The following is a 9,189-nucleotide window of genomic DNA, read 5'->3' on the forward strand; positions in this document are numbered from 1 at the left end:
TAACCATTTCGCCTGGCGTGCAAACGTTTCTTATTTCTTTATTGCCCACAAGGGGCTAAACATAGAGGGGACAAGCAAGGACAGACAAAAAGATTAAGTCGATTACATCGATCCCAGTGCGTAACTGGTGTCGTAATTTATCGATCCCGAAAGGATGAAAGGCAAATCGACCTCGGCGGAATTTGAACTTAGAACGTAAAGACAGACGAAATACCTATTTCTGTATTACCCACATGTGGCTAAACATAAAGGGGACAAACAAGGACAGACAAACGGATTAAGTCGATTACATCGACCCCCAGTGCGTAACTGGTACTTAATTTATCGACCCCGAAAGGATAAAAGGCAAAGTGGACCTCGGCGGAGTTTGAACTCAGAACGTAACGGCAGACGAAATACCGCTAAACATTTCGCCCGGCGTGCTAACGATTCTGCCAGCTCGCCGCCTCTAACAATGCAAATGATATCTTCTAGATGAATTTATTTATCGATTTTTAAAATATGCAAAATTCAGTAAAATATTTCAGAACAGACTTAAAACATCTTACTTGTTCTGTTTTCAATGTCCTGTTTTCAATGCCTCCTTCTTCGAAACATGTGCCGTACCCAATAAAATCTTTCTCCTTCCATCTATTTATTAATATATATATATATGTGTGTGTGTGTGTGTGTGTGTGGGTGTGTGTGCTTACCAGCAACATTTACTGTAATAGCTATTTAAATCTTAATTACGATGAATTTTAGTTTTATATCTCAGGGTTTGTCCTGTTAAATTAGTGGTTTGCATTAATGTATTTATTAAGTTTTTAGAAAGTTTATTATTAAAAGTTAATGAATTAATCATTTTTCGTATTTCAGATTCTACATCTGGGCCTTTTATACGCCGGAGTAAATAAAATAACTAACAGCCAAATAAGAGAGTCATCGACAAAATTGACAAAAATTTGTAGATTTATGGCAATAGGAGAAATGTATAATTTAATTTTTCAAGGATATCGCAAGGAGCTGAATTACTTATTTAATAATACTCCGTCTTATTTTTGCGGCGAGCTGGCAGAAGTGTTAGCACGCCGGGCGAAATGCTTAACGGTATTTCGTGTGTCTTTACCTTCTGAGTTCGAATTCTGCCGAGGTCGACACTGTGCCTTTCATTCTTTCGTAAGCCGAAACATTATGTACCAGTTACATACTGGGGTCGATCTAATCGACTGGCCTCTTCCATAAAAATTTCGGGTCATGTGCCTAGAGTAGAAATGAATATTTCATCTTATAGTCAGTAAAAATTTGTCACTTCTTGCAGTGTACATTTTTTAAATGCATCATCGCAACTTAGTTTTTGCCTGAAACAAATTATTTATTGATATGCAAGAACAAGACCTGAGAATTTTTCGGGATAAAGGTGAACTCTTTCTGTTTTTTTTTTCTTTGTCTTTTTTTTTTTTTTAATCATTCAGTAGAGGGGATAAAATTAAAGCTTCTCAACTTCGAACTGAAAACAATATACAGTTTCAGCTCTGTAGAATTTATTCCTCACAAGCGACCGAATATATTCTTTATAATTGCACTTAAATGTGAAAAGTTATATCTGCACAAGTTTTCTGTATACTTGCAATTGAAGAAGAGAGTCCAGTGAATTAGTCTCCGTACCTAACAGGTACGAATGCTATAACTCAGTTCATGGAAGCCGCGGCGCGAGCCAGGGTGAAGCGACCACGGGTGCAGGTCTCGGTGGTACTAGCAAATATTTGGCGGGACACCTGAGAATTCTAATTTTTTCACAATGAACGTACCGGCCGACTCGGACACTCGGTGAAGAGCACTCTCGGAGAAATCGTGCGGGGCGAAACGACTGGGAAGAGGAGGCGCTACCGTATCGCAGAGGGTATCCGATGGCATCTGCCTCGTGGCTTCTGACCAAGTTTATAATAAATGGACGTTAGTAGATACCACAAAGCATTAACCCCAGGATTATTTTGTTTCTGTCATTCTGCTGGTTTGAGTTTTCGAAATAAACATTCTAAGTAACAGTCCTATCACCTATTGAAAGAAGTTTCTTTCTCCTACACAATTATAAAGGAAGGGCCTGTAATCTCATGTCTTAAATGTGCAGCATTTTGTATGTTATTTATATAGTTTAACTATGCTAAAATAATCTTAATTTGAGGTTGAATTAGGGCGAAAGAACATGATGCGCCGGTGTATAACCATTTTGTTCAATTTGTTGATTTCTTTATAAATAACTTGCAGTTTTTCGTTGGGAACAATTGGGGCCAAATATTCTTTATCTTGTAAAACTGAATTTAAAACTTTCTAAGTGTATAACTTCTAGTTGAATGGGTTAAGTCAGGCTGTCTAGCTCTCCATTATCTGCATGAAGTCTTTAGATAATATCTTTTATGATTTAATGGATTACAGGAACTCAATCAAACTTAGTTTGGAAAAATTAATTCATCTTTTACTTTTGTATTTGTATCTTAGTATTTATCATCTGAAATTTCACATTGGCTGATATTGAGATATGGAAGATGAAATACTTGTAAAAACCTTTGATAATGCTGATAACGTTTAATTGTATAAAACATTGAGACACGATCAAAGACATCAATTGTATCGAACGATAAAAGCAAATACACAGGCTTGTTTTTTCCAGTTGTTTTCGCTCTCGTCGTATTCATATCAAAACTCAATAGTTCAACATTGATATTTTTAAATCAAAACAAGCAGCAGCAAACCGACGCAGAAAAATATCCGTAATTGTCTCCTGTATTTACCGTAAAAAAAAAGTAATGATATTTATTAGCGTCTGATATTATTTTATCATCGTATATTTTATTCTACTTTAGATTTTAATATATTATTTTTATCAACACAAATTTCATTCCATTTTAGATTTTAAAATGTTTCAATCATTAAATGTTGTCAATTACTTAGCTTTTTTACGCAGATGGCTTTGTAGAATTATTAAATGTTCTGTTTTTCTACGCCATCGATTATCCATAACTTTATATCTACTTTAGTTTAGGCGGCGAATTATCGGCGTCTCTACAGCATCGAGCAAAATACATTGCAGTATTTATACAGATTGACTGCATACAGAGTTCAAATCCCGCTAAGATCAACCTTGCTTCCCAAATTTTCGAGGCTGATAAAATAAGTAACTGTGAAGAACGGTTAACTGGAAGAATTATTCTGTTCTACTCTAGGCACAAGGCCTGGTTTTGGCGGGAGTGGAGCCAATCGATTAGACCACGAGTCATCAAACTAGGGCCCGCGACGTCAATTTGTCCGGCCCGCCGTCGTATGCTGAAAAAAATAAACATGCTTTTATACTGCTTCTTACGCGTTATGTATTTTACGCGCCATAATAACTACTACAGTACATCACGTGTGCCTCGGGCTAATCAGTTATTAGTGATTACAATTAAAGCGAGAATATCTAACGCTGAGGACTAAGACTGCTTTTGTTTTTTCTTCACCCATTGTTATGGCTACTAAGAACAAAAACGTTGATGATGAATGTCGCATTTTCAATAAAGAATGGGGAGAAAAGTACTTCTTTGTGGAAACAAACGACCAGAAAGCTAATTGCCTGATATGCAACGAAAGTGTTGCTGTTATGAAAGAGAACAATATTCGTCGTCACTACGAAGCAAAACATCTCTCAACACATTCTAAATATTCTGTAAAGTTGCAGTCCGAGAAATTTAAATCTATGAATCGTAGTTTGGAATCTCAAAAGAATTTCTTTACGAAAAAGTGTGTTAAAAATGAATCTAACACTCGTGTAAGTTACAAAATAATGAATAAGTTGGCAGAGCGAGGAAAACCATTTACTGACGGAAACTTTCTAAAAGAGTGCATGATGGAAGCAGCAAATGACTTGTGTCCTGAAAAATCTAATATGTTTGGCTGTGTCAGCCTTTCAGCAAGTTCAGTTGTGCTGAGAATAGAAGAACTTGGAGAGAATATACAGTTACAGATACATAAGTAAACTAAGGAATGTTTGTGGTAATCTCTTGCTATGGATGAGTCTACTGATCTTTCTAGTACGTCACAACTTCTTGTGTTCATTCGTGGTGTTAATTGCAACTTTAAGACTGTAGAAGAAATGGCATCCGTTTGCAGTAGACATGGAACAACAACTGGAGAATATATTTTCATAGAGGTGTAGAAAACTTTACAAAACTATAACCTTCAGTGGAATTAGCTTCGATGTGTTACAGTCGATGGAGGAAAAAACATGGCAGGATTGAGGAAGGGTTTGGTAAGGCGGATCGAGACCAAGCTGGGGGAACTTCAACTTCCGAAGCTCTCTTTATACACTGCATTATACATCAGCAAGCGCTCTGTGGAAAACAATTAGATATTTCTTACGTACTAAAACCGGTTACAACTGTGGTGAACTTTATTCGGAATCAAGGGCTTAATAGACGCTGTAGGAAGTTTCTTGGAGTCCCAAACAAAAGAGTTCTTCTACGCCGAGATAATGGCGCTTCAGCACCGCTGGAGAAAGTGTTCAGCCATCGAGGGGGACTACGTTGAAAAATAAATCATTAGAAGTCTTGTACCATGTTTATTTATTTATTTATTTATTTATTTTAAGTCTCAAGACGTTTCAGACACCCCTCGTACGTTTTATATTCAATTTTCCAATACATTTAGCATTAAATATACAATATATTGATACAGTCATCTAATAAATACTAACACGGTTTTCTTGTCTCTTCACATGTCTACCTCATGCAAAATCTATTGCAGTAATTCGCAAGTATGGGCTGGTAGTATGTGCCACGCTCTCGCAAATTCCTTTAAGAGTGTAATTAATGAGCAAACATAATAAATGCCCTCTCGGCCCTCTCACATTTAACTTAGTGGAACACACAAGATGTGACAGTTGAAGTTACTGGCAAGCGGACATAATGTGTCACCGGATCCAAAAATCGAACCCACGTTCTCATGATCAGAACAAGACCACACTAACTACAAAGCTATGTGCTTTCTATAGTTTAAACTATATAGCCTGAGCAAATGAGAGTTTTATCTCTTCATTTCTAGTCATAGAGCAATGCTCAAACTTTCTTCAGTACAGTTGATGTTTCGTTCGATACACGAATATCTTATCAAATACTCCAGCTTCAAACCAGAAAGTCATTTAATTTTGATATTTTTCAGAATTTATAGATTAAGTATAAGAAATCTATTCCAAACAAGTCTTACGAAATAATAATTAAAGCGAAAGATTTGCTAAGAGTTGGAAAATTTTAATGGAGTCTCTGGACTTCACAGAAATTCACTGGCAGATTTTCAATTATAAAACGCAATTGTTCTTATCTCGACTTGTTCAAATATACAGTAATTCTTAACTCATAGAATTCAATAACAACTGTAACCAAATACCTCCTGTTACCATATTCCAAATGTATGTGCTTATTAGTTCCTTTAGGTGTCTACCAATCACCGTTATGAGGTTTCTTCTATTTATATTGATGACATTCACATAATCGATTTATCGTCAGTACATGATTTATTCTAGTGTTAAGACATTTATGTCTTGCAACACGATTCTCAGACAATATAACTATGGGTTTGAGAGCTGTAGTTGTCTGGGTTCATAAAATGTCAATAAACAAACTGAAGGCTCTGCACTATAACTGGAACAAACGTTTCTGATTGTTAATTCTCAGCCAACGCAATCGCTGTTGTTGTTCTTGTTGCTTAAACAAATCAGTTTTGATCAATCAGGAGGATTATCTGGTGTATTCAAACTGCGAAAAACCAATACTTTTTCAAGCATAACTTGTCTCGACCTTAAGACGAAAAGTTATGATTTGAGATAACTATGGCTGATATTTCTAGCTGTTCAAATGATCACACGGGGGCTATTTCCTTGATGCCTCATTCTCAGTTTAGGGGCTTGCATTGTACAGGCAGAGACAGTAGCTAATTAATTCAATAGAATCTCTGAATAACTTGCAGCTGATCCACGAATTAATCTGGTCCACATCGAAATCTTTTACTAGACTTGAGTTGTGATTTGACTGCTTCAAATGCCCTGAAAGATGGAATACACTGTAACTCACTAGCTTTCTTCATATTTTGAGACAACGAAAATGCATGAATCTATGAATGAACCTCGATGCATTCACTTAATGCCAACATTCTGCGGAAATTTCGGTAAATGGAAACTATACAGAAGGCTCTCGGATGGATTCTGCACATAATTCAAAGTTTCAGCTTTGGCATTATGGGACATGTGTTACTCTGTCTCCACCCGAGTACACGTCATAGATACACATGTCTGTGGAATACACAGCCATTTTGCAGGCTCATTCAATAAGTAGGTTGTCAGCTATATATATACACGTGTATGCACACACACACATACATACACACACACACACACACACACACACACACACACACACACACACACACACACACACACACACACACACACACACACACACACACACACACACACGCATATATACTATGATAACACTATGACAAATCTATATGTGATGCGAGCATGAGACCCCTTTTTTTAAAATCTGCTACAGTTTGATCATTTGACTAGCGACGACGCTTCGCAGTGCACAGAGTCAGGAGAGAAGGGAATACTCATGGCAATTTTCAGGGTCTTCAATAAAAGTGGGAGAAATATATTTCAAAGGCAAGGAACTCGCCCTAATGCTTGCAATAGTTTGACCTCTGCTAAAGTCACTCAAGTTGCCCGTTGTCAGTGTTTAACCGAGTTATCTATTAAATAAGCTCCCCCACCACCCACAAAGACTAAGGCGGGATTAGCACCTGAAAGAGCCGTTACAGATACCGTAAGAGGCTTCCGAACAGATATTCTTACTGTTCTGTGAATGCGTCGCTCTACATTAGAACTTTTTTTTCTCTCCGCCCCGAAAAAAATGAGATGTAAAGATGATTTCGACCGGTTTGAACACAGAAAGTAGTGTGTCTGAATTTATAACGACTTAGTTAATTTGCTGCCATCTAAGTTTCTCAGATTTATATAGAATATCTTCAAAGCTTCTCATATTTTAACATAACATCATTTTACTACAGATCTTCGCTAAAAATTCATCCAGATTTATCATTACTGTGTTGTATCAAGAACTATCAGCATGGACAGTTATGTTTACCCCAGCCACTTAATTACTACATTTATCCTCATTAGACGAAATTTCTCTTCATTCCTTCAGTTCATTACTTTAATGAACTTCCCTTTAGATTTATTGCTTTAGTCGAACAGATAAACGGATGCATTTATTTCATAGATATGCAGAAGGCTTCTGATGTTTGATACGGAAGAGTAGGTAACACGTCGTTGTGTTTATGATTTCTATCTAAGCTTTAGTGCTATAATTAAAGAGAACTTATTAAAACTGAACATAAAAAGCAGGTAGCACATGAGCATGTGGGAGGCTTTTCTATGCGGTTGCTGTAAATACTAAAAGCAGAAGCCGAGTCTGTCTCTAATCATACAACATCTTTCCTGTTACAAGAGATTAACAGAAATGTATTTCATTGGTACTAACAAACCTATTTAATTCTAGATCACTCAGTTTGTTTCATATCAAGTTGCCCTGATCTAGGAGAGCTATTATTATCAGAAGCATTTAAGCGAAGAAGTGTCTACTGTTTCAGGCATAGTGTACCTTTGACTACAGTATTCGATGCGTGTGTATCTTTTCAAAAGAAGGCAATGTTGTACACTAATCTTGGAAAAAATCGAATGGCTACGTCTGGAATGCTTTTAATTATAGATTTCCTACGCAAGAGTTGAGTTGGGCCTAAGCAACATCAACAGTAACTAGGGTTTGCATGCATAGGCAACCAGAACTTACTTCTACTTCACGATGTTCGATATGCTTTTGAACATTTCATTAAGGATCCAGATAAAGGCCTCAGATCAGAGGGAAAATCGTTCTCCATAGAAGAAAGGACAGCGCTCGTGACCCTTCTCGAGAGCACCGAGATTGGCACTGGGAATGAAGGACGTTATCATCAGGCCGAAGACATGGCTCTAAAGATTGTATCTGGGTGAGCTTTGTTTAAAATACCCCATGAACAAGGTTATAGAGTAAACCAAGCAGAGTATCATGTCTACTCTTAACAAACAGTGATTGACTCTCAGACGTGCTACTGTTCATATTTTTCCACCTTACCATACTCTACACAAGACATAAATCAACTCAAGGCTATACTAAAATATACTTTCCCAAAATGCCGTACAGTGAAATTGAACATGGTACATCGTAATTCTGCATCAAGGCTCTTAATCACACATGCATGCAACTATTTTGCTTCTTGTTGAACAGGTCACTCACATCTGCTTCGAAGAATGATTTTTGATGTAGGTTGCTATTTTTGTAGGAGGAAATCTCCATTCACAAGGTCTTGAATGGAGTTAACAGAAGCAGTAGCCGTTACAGTGATGGAGTAAACTACCTGCGGTAATTAAGTACGCCCCTTTCAATTCTGACTTAAAAATCTAATTGAGATCATCTTTGCCTAGTGCCGAACTAGTAACTAGTAAATAACAATCACGTCAATAATTCAATAGATGGTGAACCCCAATCCCTACAGGCTTCAGGCTTTTCTTCAAAGCAGGAAATCTTAAATAATTTGCTCTAATTAAGTTCATATTCATTTCTGAGTTCGAATCCAACAGAAAACAATGTTTGATTTTTAATCCTAATGGAATCAAGCAAAGAAAAGAACAGCGTACAGGACTCAGACCAATCAAACTATAGCTTCTGCGAAATTGTTAAACCTTCTACCGATTACAAAAGTAGTCATTATTTCCAAGACGAAGCCATGTCTGATCCAAGAAACAATTACTGTACTAGACATGGGTATACACATACATTCATACACATATGAATATGTTTATGCACAAATATATACTTAAATATACCCATTCACACATTCACACACACACGCACAAACACACACTCATATTTGCACAAATATATGAATATATATATGTATGTGTGTATATGTGTATGTTTATATATGTGTGTGCATGTGCGTTCGCACACGCGAATAGTTATGCATATAAAAGTGTCTATATATATTAACACATCCACATAAATTGAAAAATTTTTTTAGTTTGTATACATGTGCATGTGTGCATGTTCACGTGTCCGTATATATATATATATATATATATAT

The sequence above is a fragment of the Octopus bimaculoides genome, chromosome 1, assembly GCF_001194135.2.
Source record: "Octopus bimaculoides isolate UCB-OBI-ISO-001 chromosome 1, ASM119413v2, whole genome shotgun sequence".
NCBI lineage: Eukaryota > Metazoa > Mollusca > Cephalopoda > Octopoda > Octopodidae > Octopus > Octopus bimaculoides.